General features: G+C 47.7%; 1 protein-coding gene across 2 annotated transcripts in view; it reads left to right on the plus strand.

The window, feature by feature from the left end:
- The window catches only part of LOC126518494 (organic cation transporter protein-like), a 180,780-nt gene that overhangs the window by 42,414 nt on the left and 120,013 nt on the right, over positions 1–18,353 (plus strand). Inside the window, exon 1 of one of the 2 annotated variants that reach the window (XM_050168280.3) lies at positions 9,643–9,751. The exons of the other annotated variant lie outside the window; for it this stretch is intronic. The gene's annotated coding sequence lies outside the window, so the exon portion shown is untranslated. Of the gene's footprint in view, positions 1–9,642; positions 9,752–18,353 lie in introns of those variants that run through there. 2 annotated transcript variants of the gene reach the window in all.

Raw genomic sequence — 18,353 nt, forward strand, 5'->3', positions numbered from 1 at the left:
TTTCACTTTCCCCGTTTGCTGGTATTTACTATAGATGACAGCCACAAGAACAAGTGAATCGGTCATCGAAAAAATAATTACTTTTCCGCGTTTTCTTTTATTAAATAATATAATTCAATGGGAATCTTCGTGTAGTTTGGGGCTGAAGCTTCAGAAGGCACCAAATGTGGGAAAGCACCACCGTAAACAACGTACAGTGAGAGGAGAGCGATAAGTTGTGTGTGTGTATATATATATATATATATATATATATATATATATATATATATATATATATATATATAAGGAACCATTTTCGCCAGCCGAGCTCGAGCTACGACGAATAAGAACAAGTTGTGCGGCTGATGATGATAATTACAGATGAGCAATTTGTACACGTGATGATGATGTGTAGACATGAAGAAGGGTCAGTCATGGGTCGCGCTTACAATAATTCCCTCCCGCGGTGGAAGCGGCCGCCTGGTCGCGCGGCATTATGATGCAACGCGGCGAGTGCACGGTTTTAAGCGCGATACATGCACAATTTCTGTACCACGGCAAAGGTGGTCGGAAGAAATTCTTAGAGGTGAAATGCGGTAATTAACCGGAGATGTCTGCTCAATGACCGTGTAGGGTCCGATCAAATGTCTGGCGAATTTCGCGCATAAACCGGGAACACGTACACATGTGTCCATAGAAGAACTTCGTCACCAGGGGAAAAAATGACAACACGGTGAGTCGAGTCGTAGCGATGCTTTCGCACATCCTGGACGACGTCGGTGTCAATCCGGGCTCGATGACGGCAGTCCTCGAGAGCCGTAAGGAACAAGGCGTCCAGGACGAAGCTAGGTGAGCGGCCATGGACGAGGCAAAATGGAGAAAAGCCGGTGGTGTGTTGTACAGTCGTATGGTAAGCAAATGCCACAAACGGCACGATTGCATCCCAGTTTGTGTGGTCGGGCCTGATGTACATTGCAATCATATCCGACAGAGTACGATGAAAACGCTCTGTCAAGCCGTTGGTCTGCGGGTGGTAACTCGAAGGGGTCTTGTGAACGGTGTTTGAGGCACGCATAACTTCGGTAAGAAGAAACGAGAGGAAGGCTTTGGCGCGGTCGCTGAGGAGAACGCGCGGAGCTCCGTGACGTTAGAGGATGTTGTGTAGAAAGAAATCGGCGACTTCAGCGGCACTCCCAGAATGTATAAAGGCTCTCTCGGCGTAGCGTGTCAGATGGCCTACAGCCGTAACAATCCAGCGATTGCCATTGGAGGTCTTGGGAAGAAGACCGTATAAGTCTATTCCGACCAGCTCCAAGGGCGAAGGGGGACAAGGAAGAGGTTGCAAAAGACCGGAAAGAGGAGTCGTAGGTCGTTTGCGGCACTGACGAAGAGCGCATGGTGCAACGTACCTGGCTGCATGTCCTATACATTTTCCTCGATGATTTCGCGCTCCTTATGAGACACGCGATATGGCCACCGGTGAATAATGCAGGAGTCGTCAGTGTGTATGCCATGAGTCTCAGCAGCCGTCATACCGAGGGCTGGGAAATTGGTGTCGAACAAGGAACGGTATTTTTCTAATAGTGCGAGCACATCGTGACTCTGGGCAGGGGTGAGGTCAGGGCTTATGGTTGCCGACAGCGGTGTGGAAGAGGCAGTGAGTGGTGACAACGTTGACTCTGGTAGCACAGTCGAAAGGGCAACAACTGCATTGGGCTGTGTATTAACAGCGCAAGTGACACTTGATCCACGGGGTAGCAGTCGAGGTTCGGTAGTTTGGTTTAACGCGGTGAGGAATGCAGAGCCATGAGAGAAGCGAACAAGGCCAGGAGTAATAAGAATTCCTCTAGATAGCGTATGACCGCAGGGAAGATTGAGAACGTCGCCATTCTGAATTTCACTGGAATTGACACTTGTAATTTCTTCTCTTGATGGCCGAAGAACATAATCGGAGGGGGTGACGAGGCGCATGCGTTCCTCATCATCAGGAAGAGTGCACCTGTGGCATTCAGGTGCACGAGTCGCTCACGACAAGAGATAGCAGCGGACGCCAAAGACACGAAATCCCATTCTAAAATAGCTTCGTGGGAACACTCGACAAACACAGCACAAACAATGTGATGACGCATTCCGTCAATGAATACTCGAATGTACATTGCGCGATGGGACGAAGAACGGCGTTGGTCGCTGCACGAAGAGACGGGCCGCAATAAGGCGTCATCACTTTTCGGTGGCGGGAACAAAAGTGTGCCCGAATAATCGTAAGGGTTGCACCTGTGTCAATCTTCGACGGGCACACCTTCCGCAACCACTAACAAGTTCGACGGTCACTCTGGGGGAATTGTAAGCTGTCCGGTGGATGCAGTTACCCGTTCTAAAACTGCATCGGAGAGTTTTCCGAGTGAGCGTTGGAGACATGAGAAGCAGGTCGGAGAGGTTATACTGAAGGACGACGTGGAGAAGGCGACCTGCGGCGAGATTCGCGTGAATTTAGAGGCGTGTTGGTAGGGCACGAAGGAGAGGGGGATCGGTGAAATGAAGAGCGGTAGGAGGTTCTCTGGTAGCCCGTTGCTGGACGGACGCCTGTTGGCTCTTCGGATGTATAACCACGTTGCTCATCCTGTTGACGCCGTCGAGAGAACTAGGAGATATGCCCATGTTAGCCACATGAATAGTAAATGGGTCGAGCAGGAAGCGGAGCGGTAAGGTTGTACACGCATTGGTTGCGACGATGAAGCCACAGGTACATAGTGGTACGTTTGCAGAGGGAGGGAGCGGAGGGAGCGCCGCGAGCTCGGCGTATGTTGGCACCTGTCGAGTGCAGGGGCCGTCGGAGCACGTTAGACGCGACGCAGAGGCCATCTCTTGCTTGATTATCTCGTCTAGGCGGGTCGGAGAAGGGGCGACTCCAGGTCCTGGCGCACAGTAAGAGCACTGCCCGTAAAATTCCTCCCAAACGATATCATGTATGATCGTGCGCAATTCTACTGCTGAAGGCAAACGAAGGTCTGTGTTATCCGTGCATACCCGTAGAGATTGAAGTTCGTCTTGGCTCTGGCAAGTGCCAATTACATCTTGGATGGTGGCAGGATATTGAGTGGCGAGTGCGCGAAAGGCAACGGCATTTATGCCTTTAATTTTAATGTTTAAGCTGTATGCGGTCGGTCTTAGACATGGCGGCGTTGACACGTTTGCAGAAAGCTAGCATACCCTCAATGTACAATGTGTACGATTCCCCGGGGAACTGAACGTGCTCACCGAGCTTCTTCTTCGTGACCTCAGTGCCGACAGCGGAAGCGCCAAAGATCTGACGAAGTTGCTGCGTGAACGACATCCGTGAGGTAGAAGGGGACATTGTGCAACTTCTGTGAGTTATCCCACTTATTGAAGTCGGTTGCCGGGTTGTAGTTTTGGAACCATTCCTCGACGTCATCTCCCCGCAGACCAGCGAAGACTGGTGGATCACGGTGGTGGTTGTGGATGGCCACGACGGATGGCGATGGCTGTGCTCGGGTGGTAGTAAGGGACATGCTCGGGGACATGCTCGGGGACGTGCATTGCCTTGAGCAAGCATGGCAATAGATGGTGCGGCGACCCGAGCGGAGCTCCAGTGAGAAGGGCGAGAGGTCGTGGGGAACGAAAAGTACCTTCCACCACTTATAAGGAACCGTTTAATCCAGCCGAGCTCGTGCTAGGGCAAAGAAGAACAAGCTGTGCGGCTGATGATGATAATTACAGATGAGGAATTTGTCCAAGTGATGATGATGTGTGGAGACGGAGAGTAAGTCATGGTACGCGCTCACAATATATATATATATATATATATATATATATATATATTGTTACGTAAGAAGACGCAGATGAAAAGCTATATACAAGTATATTTACAATGTAATACGCCGCACTTGGCCCTGTGGCAACAGCCCGCGCTAGCCTCTAATTGTTGTCGTCGTCTTCACACTGCTCGCCTTTTCGTCATCGCAAATACTGTTCTGTAGCACTACCCCCGGCGGCAAAAGCGCCGTCCCGGTGCGACTAAAGGCCGGACTCGGAAGCAGTGTATTAGGCCTTGAGCCTACTGACTTGCACGACATCACCAAATGCCAGAGTAGATGACGAGGTTGAGCTCACAGGAGCAATTTCGTACGTCACAGGCGTCACCTGGCGCAGCACGCGGTAGGGCCCTGTGTATCGCGAAAGGAGCCTTTGTGAAAGTCCGACGTGACGGGAGGGCGACTACAGGAGCACGAGCGCACCAGGCGAAAACTGCACGTCACGGTGGCGGGCATTGTACTGACGCTGCAGAGTGGCTTGCGAGTCCATCAGACGAGCACGGGCAAGCTGGCGTGCATGGTCGGCGAGGGCGATGGCGCCGCGCGCATACTCGCTTGTTCAGATCGCAGCAGGAGGAAGTGCCCTGTCAAGGGGCGAGATCGGTTCGCGACCGTAGAGTAGATAAAATGGAGAAAATCCGGCGGTGTCGTTCCGGGAAGAATTATAAGCAAATGTGACGTAAGGAAGGGGAATGTCCCAGTCGTGGTAGTCCTTGGAAACGTACTTGGACAGCATGTCGGTAGGAGTACGGTTTAACCACTCTGTCAGGCCATTGGTTTGAGGATGGTATGAGGTAGTCAGATTGTGTTGAGTGGAGCAGGAACACACGATGTCGGCGATAACTTTCGAGAGGAAGTTACGACCATGGTCAGTAAGCAGCTGTCGCGGAGCGCCATGACGTAAGATAACGTCACGCAAGAGAAAATCCACGACGTCAGTGGCGCAACTGGTAGGGAGAGCCTGCGTGATAGCGTATCGGGTGGCGTAATCAGTTGCGACGGCTACCCATTTGTTCCCAGAGGATGACGTGGGAAAGGGACCGAGGAGGTCTAATCCAACACGAAAGAATGGTTCCGCAGGGACGGTGATCGGCCGGAGATGACCGGCAGGTAGCACCTGAGGTGTTTTCCGACGCTGGCAGGGATCACAGCCAGCAACGTAGCGTCAGACAGAGCGAGCGAGACCAGGCCAATAGAAGCGGCGGCGGTCGTGGTCGTACGTGCGCGTTACCCCAAGATGTCCTGCAGTGGGTGCGTCATGCATCTCAAAGAGCACAGTCTGTCGTAGATGTTTTTGCACGACAAGAAGAAGATCAGATCCGTCAGGGAGGAAGTTCCTTCGGTACAGAATGCCGCCCTGGAGGACATATCGGCGAACGGATGTGTCGGTAGGTGTAGAGCGCAAACGCTCGAGGAGTGTTCGCAGCGATAAGTCTCGGTACTGCTCATCGGCGATGTTAGCGAATGCAGACACAGAGAAAATGCCGTTGGCGGTACTACTGTCGGCGTCGTCAGGCTCGTCTACCGGGTAACGAGACAGGCAGTCAGCGTCCTTGTGTAGTTGGCCAGATTTGTAGGTGACAGAATACGAATATTCTTGGAGGCGTAAGGCCCAGCGACCAAGTCTTCCTGTAGGATATTTCAGTGAGCATAACCAGCAAAGCGCGTGATGGTCTGTGACAACGGAAAAGGGTCGGCCATATAAGTATGGGCGGAACTTCGCAACCGCCCAAACTAGGGCCAGACACTCACGCTCAGTGATGGAATAGTTGCGCTAGGAGGGTGAGAGGAGCCTGCTGGCGTAAGCGATAACACGGTCGTTGCCGCGCTGGCGTTGTGCCAGTACTGCGCCAATTTCGTGACCGCTGGCATCAGTGCAGACTTCGGTGGACGCAGAAGGATCGAAATGGGCCAGAACGGGAGGCGTTGTGAGAAGGTCGATTAGATGCGAGAATGCAGAGGCCTCGTTATCGCCCCACTGGAAAGGGGCGTCTTTCTTCAAAAGCTCAGTCACTGGCCGTGGTATGGCCGCGAAATTTTTCACGAAACGGCGGAAGTAGGAACAAAGACCGATGAAGCTTCGCACATCCTTGACACACTTCGGAACAGGGAAGTGCGTAACAGCATGGATCTTGCCTGGGGCCGGTTGCACTCCATTCGCGTCAACGAGATGCCCAAGGACGGTAATCTGGCGACGGCCGAATTGGTACTTCGATGCGTTGAGCTGCAGACCGGCTCGATGAAAAACGTCCAGGACTGCCGAGAGGCGCTCGAGGTGCGTAGCGAAAGTTCGGGAAAATACTACAATGTCGTCCAAGTAGCACATGCAAGTGGACCATTTGAAACAGTGAAGAAGGGAGTCCATCATGCATTCAAAAGTGGCAGGAGCGTTACATAGACCGAACGGCATCACTTTGAATTAATAAAGACCATCGGGTGTTACAAAAGCAGTATTCTCGCGGTCGAGATCGTCCACGGCAATCTCCCAGTAGCCGGAGCGAAGGTCAATAGAGGAGAACTAGCGAGCACCGTGGAGGCAGTCAATGGCGTCATCAATCCGAGGTAGCGGATACACGTCCTTTTTGGTAACCCTGTTAAGGTGCGGATAATCCACGCAAAAGCGCCATGAGCCATCCTTCTTTTTTATCAGTACAACAGGTGACGCCCATGGACTACATGACGGTTCAAGAATGTTCTTGGCAAGCATTGTGCGAACTTCTGCGTGAATAACTTGACGCTCAGCCGGTGACACTCGATACGGGCGATGATGAATAGGAGGGGCATTGCCGGTATTAATGCGATGTTTAACAGCTGTAGTTTGGGCCAAAGGACGATCGTTAAATCAAAAATATCGTGAGCGTGCTCACGAGCGTGCTCGGACGACGTGTCGGGCGCAATCATTTTCTGTAAGTCGGCGATGGTACGAGTTGCCGACTGCGATGGTAGAGGAGGATCGGCTGAATTGTCGTCTACTGCAATAGATGCTATTGAGTGATCCTCGAATGAGCAAAGCTGGGCCAGAGACATCCCGAGTGGCAGCACTTGTGTCGTCAAGCCAAAATTGACCACTGGCAGGCAGACGCAATTCGCGGTAATATATAAAAAGGTATGAGGTACTGTGATCCCGTGTGTAAGTAGGACGTCTCACATAGGAGCCTCGATGTAGTGACCGTCGGGCACTGGCGGGGATGGCACTAAGTCAACGCAAGCCAATGCCGAAGGTGGCAAGCGAACGAAGTCGACGGAACTGAGGCGACTGGGATGTGGTTCAGCGGGATCCAGAACAGGCAGGTCAAGGCGGAGAGTACTGGCGGAGCAATCGATGAGAGCAGAATGTGCGGAGAGGAAGTCTAAGCCGAGGATGATGTCGTGGGGACAGTGGGCGATGACTGTGAATAGCACAATTGTGGAGCGATCGGTGAAGGAGACACGGACGGCATACATACCAATTACAGGGGCTGTTTGGCCATCGGCGACACGGACAACAGGCGTCGTGGCGGGCATGATTATTTTCTTTAGGCACCTCCACCAGATATGTTACGTAAGAAGACGCAGATGAAAAGCTATATACAAGTATATTTACAACGTAATACGCCGCACTTGGCCAAGAGGCAACAGCCCGCGCTAGCCTCCAATCGTCGTCGTTGTCTTCTTACTGCTCGCCTCTTCGTCATTGGAAATACTATTCCGTAGCACTATATATGTATGTATATATATGTGTGTGTGGTTTATGCCTCCTCGATAAAATAAATCTGATTAAGGATAAGGAGAAGAGCCTTTCCACAATGCAGGAGGTGGCGCAAAAAGAAGGAAAGAGATAATAAAGGGGGGAGGCGAGCAGCTTTTATCAGGAGCACACAAATTGCCAGCAAAATTAATGAATAAAACAGAGCACCGACATACTGCACAATTTAGAGTTGAATGAACGGTTTCTCAACTACAGTAATACCGCGGGCCACGCGGTGCGATTCCACGGAGGAGATTATTATTACACTGACTTCGCAGGGAGGGACAGGGTGAGGAAGTTTGCGAACAGGGAAGGATTGGCTCGCATGGCGTGGACCCCGGGTGCCGGTAGCAAGAAAGCTTGAAGCTCGTATTGCAACCTAATGATTTCTTTGGGAAAGAATAACGATGTCCATGAAGCTGCTGCCGCACATGTTCCTTGCTTGTTTCATTGTTCGTTTTATTGACAGGAAATATTGACAGCCTGTTGAGAATACTTCTGTATCTATCATTGGAGTAGCAGGGTTCTCCTTCAATTCCATTATTTTCTTTGACATGAGTGGCATCATATTTATTTTATTTTAATTATTTACAACATACTGCGGTGGAAAGAGCAAGCCGGGGGCATAACAAAAGCAGTTGACAAACGAAATTCAAAAAACACAAGAAAACGTAGTGAAACGGTACAACACAGTATAACACATAATTTTAATAAAGAGTCATCAGGATAGAGCAAAAGTGCAAAGCGCAACCAAACAGATACACAATATGAAAAAAGAAAAACACCACAGCTTGTACCATGCGGTCACAAACAGGAAGGTACACAGCTCGCAAAGTCAGGATTATCCCCATCACAATATGCTTCCAACGGTAAAGCATTCCGTTCTTTTATGATCCGAGGGAAAAAAAGAATACATGAAAAAAATTGGTTGCGCAAAGTAAGGTTCAAGAGTATGAGCATGTGTATGTCTAGTTTGGCCTAGAAATTCGGCGTGTTAAGTAAGTTTCCGGTTTAATGTCAAATTTACCAAAATAGACTAAGTGGAGAAATTTCAGCCTAACAATTGCCCCTCTGTTTTGTAAAACAGGAATCTTATTACTAGCCATGAGCGTTGACGGCGAGTCATTTCTCTGGTATCGGGAGCTGTAAAGTCAAAAACTTACAAATAACGCGGCGTGACGGGGGCCTGTTCTGTAACACGATATTTGTTCGCGCTCTTACATTCCAGTTTACAATAAAACACTGCCCGTCTCGGCAGCGTAGTGGCGTAGGCGTGGAGCGCCCGAGCTTGAAGTCGCGGGATCGATCGCGGCCCCGGCGGCCGCATTTCGATGATGGTAGAAAATGAAAAAAAAACGCTCGTGTACTTAGAGTGGGCAGAAGTCAAAGAAGCCGAGGCAGTCGAAATTACGCGCCTCATAATCAGATCGAGGTTTTCGTATGCAAAATAATAATAATAATAATAATAATAAGTTTAACCGAGAAAACACTGAAAACGAAAATAATGCACAACAAAATTTTGTGCGCAGAATTTCGCAGTGTCATTGTTCACTTCTATATTGTTTCAGTGTTTCTGTGCACTGAAAGTAGCAATAGTTTGGGGCTACGTCCGTAACTTCAGCCCTCCCCTAATGCATTTTGCCGGTGCATCCTGCAGAAAATAGAAGATAATATATGCGAATCATTCACGTTTACGCGTTTTTGGAAAACTAGAAATCAGAAAAAGAAAAATGCGAGAGTATATAATATACAGTAAGAAAGTGTCACTTCAGCACCACTATACCTTTTTTCTTCTCTACCAAGACTGGGTGGGAAACAAAGACGCTCAGCACAGGGACAGTAATATAAGCAGAAGGCATATCAGCATCATGAAAGGGAAACCAGAAGCCAGGCTGTGAGCGTGCCTGCGTTACGCTAACACAGGGAGGTCGTCGAGAGAGCTGCACGCAATTGCCGTCGAGGCGGAGCACGTAACCCTTGCTGGGCGAAATCATCTTCCCCGCGGCGCTGTCGTCGTCGTGGCGGCCGTGTGATCAGGTGACGGGGGCTTCGCGTGCCGCGACGCTCGCCCGCTGCGCGGCGATAAGGTTTTGAGCGCCGTTTGACTGCTCGCCCGCCGACTGTGGATGTACGCCGGCGTTTACATCCGCGAGAGAGTCGGAGGAGGCGCGAGCTGCGGGCCGGTTCCTCTTCTGCCTGTCGACCTACGGAGGTACTGTGCGGAACCATTCCTTTCTTTTTTTAAAAAAAAGGAGAGACGCTTCACTCGAAGCGTGCGCTGATCATTGAGCAGAGATCGAAAGGGTAGGTGCCGGTTTGGGATTCAATATCGCTGACCTGCCGCTATTATGCCGTTTCACAACCGCTCTAGTTATGTGTTGCTCACCGCTATTGGTAAGTGTCCATGGCGTTCTGTAACTGAGGAAGAGGTTGTGGGTTCGATTTGCGTCCGCGATGGGAGCAGTTGGAGGTACGGCAGGATCCAAAAACAATCGTTTTCCTATACGTTGAGGTGGAGTTACAGAACACCAGATAGCCAAAATTGATTCGAAGCCTCTAAACTACAGCGGCTTTCATTGCCCCAAGGTAGAATTTTGAGGCGTTAGACCACAGGAATCATCGAACCGTTTTGTCTATTTACTTCTATGAGATTGTGTAATCTATGTGCAAAAATGGCATTGGGAGAGTTCTTTCTTTTTCTCGATGTACTCGATATTACTGGCCTGCGATTAGAACAATTATAAAAGAGAGCAGAATAGCGCGCAGTTGGGCTGTTAGCTTGGTTATAGAAAGGTGTCTAACGTTCTGCACTAAAATCTTTAAAAGCTGTGCATCATGGCGTTATAATGCCAGTACCGGTACTCGGTCGTCGTCAGCAGGAGACAATTCTCTAAGTCGATGTACAGTGTACTACGTACGGTGTGCTACGTACCGCATACTACCCTATGTACTGCGACGGAAAAGTGGACACTACACTGGCTGTCACAACGAGCCTTTTCCCTTGTGTCTCTCTTCCTGTAGAAGTTGCAGAAAAAACACATCGCCGCATATGGCACTTGAATTTCCGCAGCAGCGCAGCCAGTACAAGGCGATCCATTTTGTCTCTCGCGCAACATTGATGTGCCGAGTGACATCAGAATAAGAAATGACGTGCACAGGGCCATGAGCTGTGTAAACATTGTCTTCACGCACTGGTCCAATCTAGGAAACGATGATAAGCACGGCACTGGTTTTAAGTGTATTGTGGGAAAGAAAAAAGAAAACAAGACCCTCGACGTGCATTTCCCTATGCCTATGAAAACGTGTTGCTTTGTTGAAACAATTCACTGAATTCGGCCTGTTGCAGCTGCACTAAATGCTTCTTGCATATCGCAAGAAAGACCGACAGCACTGCGCGCGCGTATGGTAACGCTGATGAACGCTTGGAGCATCTTTATTTGCATCGTTAGAGAAGATACGCGTTCTGAGAAGATACGTAAGATGCCAGCTCTATTAGGAAAGATCTTGTGACGACGATCGTCACAAAAATTTCGACATAGTGCTGAACGCGCGTTAGTACACTTTCCGGAAGAATTATAAACATCCAAAAGTTAACTAAATGTTATTTTGGCAACTTTCACCTCGTTGAAGTTGTCGGCGAAGTTCTGTTCTCCTGGACTGGCATAAATTTTTGTTTCCATGTATACTCGTGTCTTCGTGTTAGTGTGGCCCTTACTGCACCGTGTTCGCGAAAATTGCGCTTACAATGTTGCACTCAAAAGGGACGTGATTTGCGCGGTACCCCGGAACAACGTCCGTATTTTGTGAATTTAGGTCGAATCTCCTTTCTTTTTTCGAATTATTTTTCTTTCATCTACCGCATCCCTTTGCCCCTTCTCCGGTACAGGGTAGCCAACCGAAGATAGTCACGGGTCAACCTCCCTGTATTTCATTTGCCTATCTATCTCTATCTCTTTATTTATTTATTTAAAGTCAATTTAGGAGAACGGTCAATTCGGCCAGTTGGCATTGATTCATAATTCATACAGCGCAAACAACGAAGGCGAAGGGGAGACACGAAACGACAGGACCAAGCGCTCACTATCAACTCACCTTTATTTTTTTATTGTTATTGCAAACGAGCCTCTTGTTGCTCTCTGGGAACATTGAAAGTAATCCCGGTCCGGATTATGCCGCATTACTTGCCCAAATGAAGAAGCTATCCGCTGGCCAGGCTACGATTATCGCCGAGATGCAAGATCTCAAAAACAAATCTATGACTACGACCGCATCTCTGGAGGCCCTAAGCAAGAGGCTGACACACCGGGAGGGCAATTACCAAAGTGCATTATCGGCGCAAGCCTATATGCAAGCCATACCAACAGAGAGTGAACGTATGGCGCAGCTGGTTCATAAACTGGACGCCCGTGTAGATGATGCTGAGAACCGGTCAAGGCGAAATAATTTGATTTTTATGACCTTCCCGATCCGTCTGCACCAGAGCCATCAAAGGAATCGGAAAGAATTATCTTACGCCACTGCTCGGATGATCTGAAAGTACCACCCTAAAGAAATAGAGTGAGCGCACTGAATTAGCCGTTATTCCCGTGATCGCAAGCGTCCAATTATAGTTAAATTTGTATATATTAAAACCAAGGAAGCGGTCCTTTCTAATGGCCGTAACTTTAAAGGCACTGGCTTCAGTGTTGCCGAAGATTTTTCGCTGGTTGTTAGGAACGCCCGTTAACGCCTTGTCGACTTCGTAAAAACTAAGTCCGTGCCTTTTTCCCTGCGTTTCAAAAGGCTATTCATAGGTTCCAGGCGTTACGTATATGATGAAGCTTCGCAGATGGTTAAAAAAATGTAGCAACCACTCCGTAAGTAAAAAATAAATCGCTGCCCCCGAATAGCAGTTGTATCACACACTTCTATCTCAGTAATCTTTGCTTACATACGAAGCTTCATTCCAAAACGCGAAGACGTGTCTAATCTTGAACTAACATCGAGAAGCAACGTGCTGGTACTCCCGGCTTAGTGACGACATTTCAGACTCGGAGGGGCTGGCTGACTTACCGCATTTTAACGCGTTTCGGAGGGACCGCACGGCAACACGGGGAGGAGGCGTCCTTATAGCTGTCAGCCAGCAGTTATCGTGTTCTGTTAGCGTCACGTCGTACCTGGAAATCTTTTTCATTCATTGTCACGCCGCTCCACAATCAATATTACTAGTCGTTTGCTACAGACCCCCTCGAAGTAGCTCATATTTTGCCGCTCATCTTAGCAGTGTACTCTGTAAACTAACTCTTCAGTACCCCAGAGCTGACCTCCTCGTCTTCGGAGACTTAAACTTTCCAGATACTGATTGGCACAGTTTAGCTCCCTCTTTAGTAAATCCTACAGAAGCATACAAGTTTCTTCGTGTTTTTTTTTTTTTATTTTAACCTTGCTCAAGTTGTATCGGAACCAGCGCGCGTCGCACAAGACACAGCTAAAATATTAGATCTAATACTAACGAGTCGACCAGACAGTTTATCGTCAATTGCCTTAAGTGACCATAAGGTAATTCAGACTGCATTTCACTTTCCGCCAGTTCCACGCCAGACATTTCAAAAGACAATACATCTTTCTTAACAAAGGCAACTACAAGGCTATGCGCGATAATCTATACGACTTCTTTATTTCATTCGTGGCATCCTTTGAGCAACACACTATCCATACTAATTGGCAAAGGTGTAAAGAAAAAATAAATTAAATGATCTAGCAGACAGTTTCATTCCAAAGATAACGTTTCGAACGTCACTTCGAAAGGCATGCTTCCCCAATTCTCTAAAGAGACGTGAAAATAAAAAGAAACGTTTGTACCGTGCAGCAAAGGGCAGGACAAACGCATGCGTCTGGGATAAATATTACGCGGCGGAAAATGCATATTTATCAGCTATTCGGGAGGCAAAAGAGTTATTTTTTCACGACGATGTACCACACATGCTGGTCAATAATCCAAGGAAATTTTGGCAGGTGATCAATGTTCGAGAAATAAACAGTATAACGTTAGTCAACGAAAACGGAGAAACGGTCGGCAACGGTGAATGCGCTAACCTCTTTAATACCGCTTTTGTGTCAGTGTTCTCCTATGAACCTAACTTGTCATTTCCCTATATAGTTAACAACTAAACTAGTGTCATGCTATCGGTAACCTTCTTTGCCGATGGTATTTCGCTCTTCGTTGACAATCTTAAACTAACATCCTCGGCCGGAGTAGATAACATAGCTCCAAAAGTGTTAAAAATACTAACGACATCAGTGCTGCTTATTTGTGTTTGCTGTTCTCGCAGTCATTCTCCACTGGCATCATACCACATGACTGGACAGGGGGGGGGGAGGCTGTTCCCATCTACAAATAAGGCGACAAGAACTCTCGCCTTAACTATCGCTCCACCTCAATAACAAGCGTACCTTGCAATATTATCAAACATGTCATTTCTACAGAAATTATGAAATTTTTTACGCACAGGTAATTTTTGCATCCTTCACAGCATGGATTTCGCAGAGGCTTTTCCTGCGAAACCCAATTGGCAGTTTTCCTGCATTATATTTACACTAACCTAGATATTAACGAACAAACATACTCAGTATTTCTAGATTTCGCGAAAGCATTTCATAAGGTACCCCATCAAGGAATATTACTAAAACTATCTCTGGCGAATGTGCACAGATACGATCTCGACCGGGTGGTGTAGGTCTTCACCGCAATACTCAGGAAACGATGACGAAGCCGGGCATCGTGATGATGAAAAGAAGTAGAAAAGCTTGTATTCACTTCGTTGGCACATTGTTGTGACGCTTATCCGAGTCTCGAGCGGTTCTGATCTAACACGGGGGCCACGACGGCCTTAAATAACCCCTCTTTCCTTCGTTGAGGGAATCCACTGGCCAATCACGAACGCCGAATCGTTCACCACCTCTATCGCTCCTCACTGGTCGTCAGCGTGCTGCTCGGCGTGTTCATGTCCTGAACGAGCTGCTCGTGTACGTGGTGCACCTGTCTCCAACGTGCCACAATAGTAGGCAGCCACCGGCCGTCGATGCTTTCCCCTGGGAGTTCTCGACGAGGACCTTTTCATCGATAAAGGGCCATTTCGTGACGGTGAGGAGGGAGACGTTGCTGTCTTGAAGTGAATGAGGAGGCGTCCACATCTACCGTTACAACTGCATGTTGCTGGTGAGGCATCCCTCCCATCCCCCCCCCTCCCCCCGTCGCCAGATGGAGTAGTCGAGGGCTTCTTGGAAAACTTAAGTCGATCATAACAGCACCCCGACATATTGCGATTGATTGAAGAATTCCTTAGGAACCGCTCACAATTTGTCATTATTAACAACAGCACGATTCCCTACCGGTAACTTCTGGAGTACCGCAAGGATCTGTTATCGGGCCTCTCCTCTTCTTAATCTATATTAACGACTTACCACTATATGTATCCTGCAATAATCGCAGGTTTGAGGGTGACTGCGTCGTTTACCAAACAATCACCAGTATGTCTCACGAAATTTCCCTTCTGGAAGACATTAACCGCTTGCAACAATGGTGTAATTGCTGACTAATGGCGCCTAATCTAAATAAATGCAAAGTAGCGGTATTCTCCCGACGACGTCACTTACTATAGTAGGGTGCAACTTTAGAAAAAAAGGGCGTTTACTACTCTAAGGCGGATGCACACGAGCCTCCACCAATGGGTGCGCACTCTGGACTGCCGTCATGAGCCGGACGGCCGGGGAGCCCGCCGATGGAGAAGATGGCTACCCGCGCTTCGAAAGGCCGAGTCGCGTCAGCTGTGTGCGTCTGCCCCTATAGTGGATTCCCAAACGGTTTGTGGTGGTCTATAATGCCGGAAATATTATTGCAAGCTTAACATGCACCATTTATGCCACGTGCGTTTATTCTGAGCCGTGATCCAACCAAGAAAGATTGCAGCGAGCATCACTGACGCTGCGCTACGCTTTGTTTGAAAACAGGATCCCGCGGCGACACACCGCTACAAACAAACATCCTACGTGTTTGTTTCATGGTGTAGTAGTAGTAGTAGTAGTAGTAGTAGTAGTAGTAGTAGTAGTAGTAGTAGTAGTAGTAGTAGTAGTAGTAGTAAATGTGCCGTGTACATGTAAACCAGCGCAAAAAAATGCCGAGCTTTTTGTACTTTTGTCCCTTGCAAATGAAGCTGAAAAGCCGATGACGCGCAGCGTCGTCGCAGGCACGGGGTTATTTTTCTCTCGCAATCCGGCATGTGCTGTAGCATTCCAATCATGAGAGCGCTACCAAACCAGTCATCAAAACACAAAAGTCTTTATTTGTATCGAGAATTTTGCTTGTTAGAAGCAAGGATTTTCGAGCGGGACGATTTTAGTTGCGCACCTCAATCGGCTGTCGCGCTTCGGTCATCTGGGAGGGGCTTCTCCCCCCTCTCCCTGTGTCCTAAAGTTATACCCAAGTATAGCTTACAAATACACAACAAATAACGTACACGTAGAAACTACGGAGTATTACAAATTCCTTTGTGTTGCTCTTACTGATGACTTGTCTTGGAGCGCGCATATTCCTTACGTCATCTCATCTTCTAATAAATCTCTCAGTTTTTTAAAACGAAACATAGAGGAAGCCCCCAAGCATGTGAACTTGCTTGCCTATAAAACCATAATCAGACCTAAACTCGAATACGCATATGTCGTGTGGAGCCCTCATCAAGCATATGTAATCAACGCCCTTGAATCACTGAAAAACCGCGCCATAAGGTTCATCCATTCAACGTATTCTTATGATGTCAGCGTGTCCTCGTTGAAAAAAAGAATCCGGTATGCTTACCCTCGCTAATCGTCCTCGCGTCTCAGCTCTCTCTCTCTCTCTCTCGGTTTCATAAGCTTTATCATACTTCACCTAATCAACCACCGTATAATATTCCCGCTGCCCGCATATCACACCGCGCTCGGCACACGTATCGAGTTGGCCGTCCTCGCACTCATACTACCACTTTTTCAGGTTCCATCCTTTTTTTTCGTGCAGCAACAGATTGGAACAATCTGCCCCACCAAATTGCCGCCATAACCTTTACACCTACATTCATCCAAGAACTAACAGACCATTTTTTCAGACTAAAAAGTACAGGATATGCTATTCGCATTCATTATTTGTGCTATCTATGTATGTAATTTATGAAATTAAGTACGCACTTCATTCACGTGTGTTGTATTTAAAACTTGCGTTCTGCGATATTTAACTGATGTATAACGAATATATGTGCACCCACCCCTTATGTTATACCCGTGTGGAGTTTTTAAGGCAATAAAATTAAATTAAATAGAGCCGCCAAGCTTCTTCTCGCGCATTACACGCCATCCCAACAATATCTAACAAAACACACCGGCATCAGAATAAAGTAACAGTCGGAAGTTTGCGCTGTATAGGAATTATGAATTGAAGACATTGTTATGACCGCGCTTTGATTTTAATGCTGCAGTTTATGAAACTCGCAACCGCCAATAGTTCCCATCCGCAGTGCTCACAGAATGGAAACTACAGGACAGGCCACTTGGCGTAGGCGCCGATGGGCTTTCTATGCCGTCACATCACGCGTAAGTGGTGCTACTCAAACGGAATAGCTGGTTGCGAGATTCTTGATGCATATTACTAGCGCTATCTTGTCATCTTCTCCTGTGTATCTCATCCTCAGGTCAGTTTTATGTTTTTTTTTTAGCCAAGGACCAAGTACAGATGTCGCACACTACGGACTCCAGGAAGACGCTGCTACTGTAGGCTGATTTGGTGCCCCCACCAGGTGTTTCAGCAGCACCACCTTCTCTTTGTGTCGTCGCTCTCGCTGCTGTTTTCTATATTCATGAATTTTTCACATTATTTCCGGGATGCTTAATTTTTATCTTTTGGGTGGTACTCTGTCATTTTGCTTCTCTGATCTATGTTCAACCCTTCCTGGTCCTCGGAAAAGCTCAGGTTCGAAACTGTCATCTATGGATTTTCTTGATCAATTCGTCGTCAAAGGGAATTTCTGTGGGCTCCGCACCTGAGGTTGCAATGTGTGTGTTTTTTTTTTTTTTTTTGCATCACAGCGCCTTTTTTTTTTTTTATGGTCTTAAATCTGTTCTGGCACTGCTCTGCAGTTTTGCAGTGCCCTGTTTCATCTTCTATATCTAGAGCAATTGCAGCCCACATAGCCTTCTTGTTCTTAAATCTTTTCATCAGGCCCACTTGGCTCAAGTAATCATAAAATTTGTCCAAAAGGACCCTTGTTTCCCCTTCACTCCATTCACTTGTTTGAGGAATCTTCGTGCCCTGATTATTTCTTTCATCAGCATCTGGTAATGAGAAAACAAATTCATGCACGTCAATTAATGTACGATGTCAGTACAATCCAAGAAATAATAGCCACAAAAGTGACAATGGCAAGGGCGATAGATATGAAAGAAAGCTAACTGTGAACTGAAACATACCCAGCCAAAAAAAAAATGAGTCCTATTGGCACCAGTTGAACCCAATAGGTCAACTGATTGGGTTCATGAATCCAATTGCGTATGCCTTTGGGCCCAATAGGATGGTGTGCCATTTATTGGTCTGGTTTGGGTGAAGTTATTTCCAATTGGAAGCACCGATTGGGCTCAAATGATTGAGACCAATTGGTGGCGAAAACACAACTGGTGTTTGACCAGTTATTTCAGTTAGAAATTTTCCAATTGGGCCTTTTCTTTAGTGGACATGCATGGTTTCAGGGTGCGAATTATATGTATTTCGTAACGAGCCCAGTTTCTCCTACACTATAGTCTGCTCGGTGGGC

Source organism: Dermacentor andersoni, chromosome 1 (genome assembly GCF_023375885.2).
Source record: "Dermacentor andersoni chromosome 1, qqDerAnde1_hic_scaffold, whole genome shotgun sequence".
NCBI lineage: Eukaryota > Metazoa > Arthropoda > Arachnida > Ixodida > Ixodidae > Dermacentor > Dermacentor andersoni.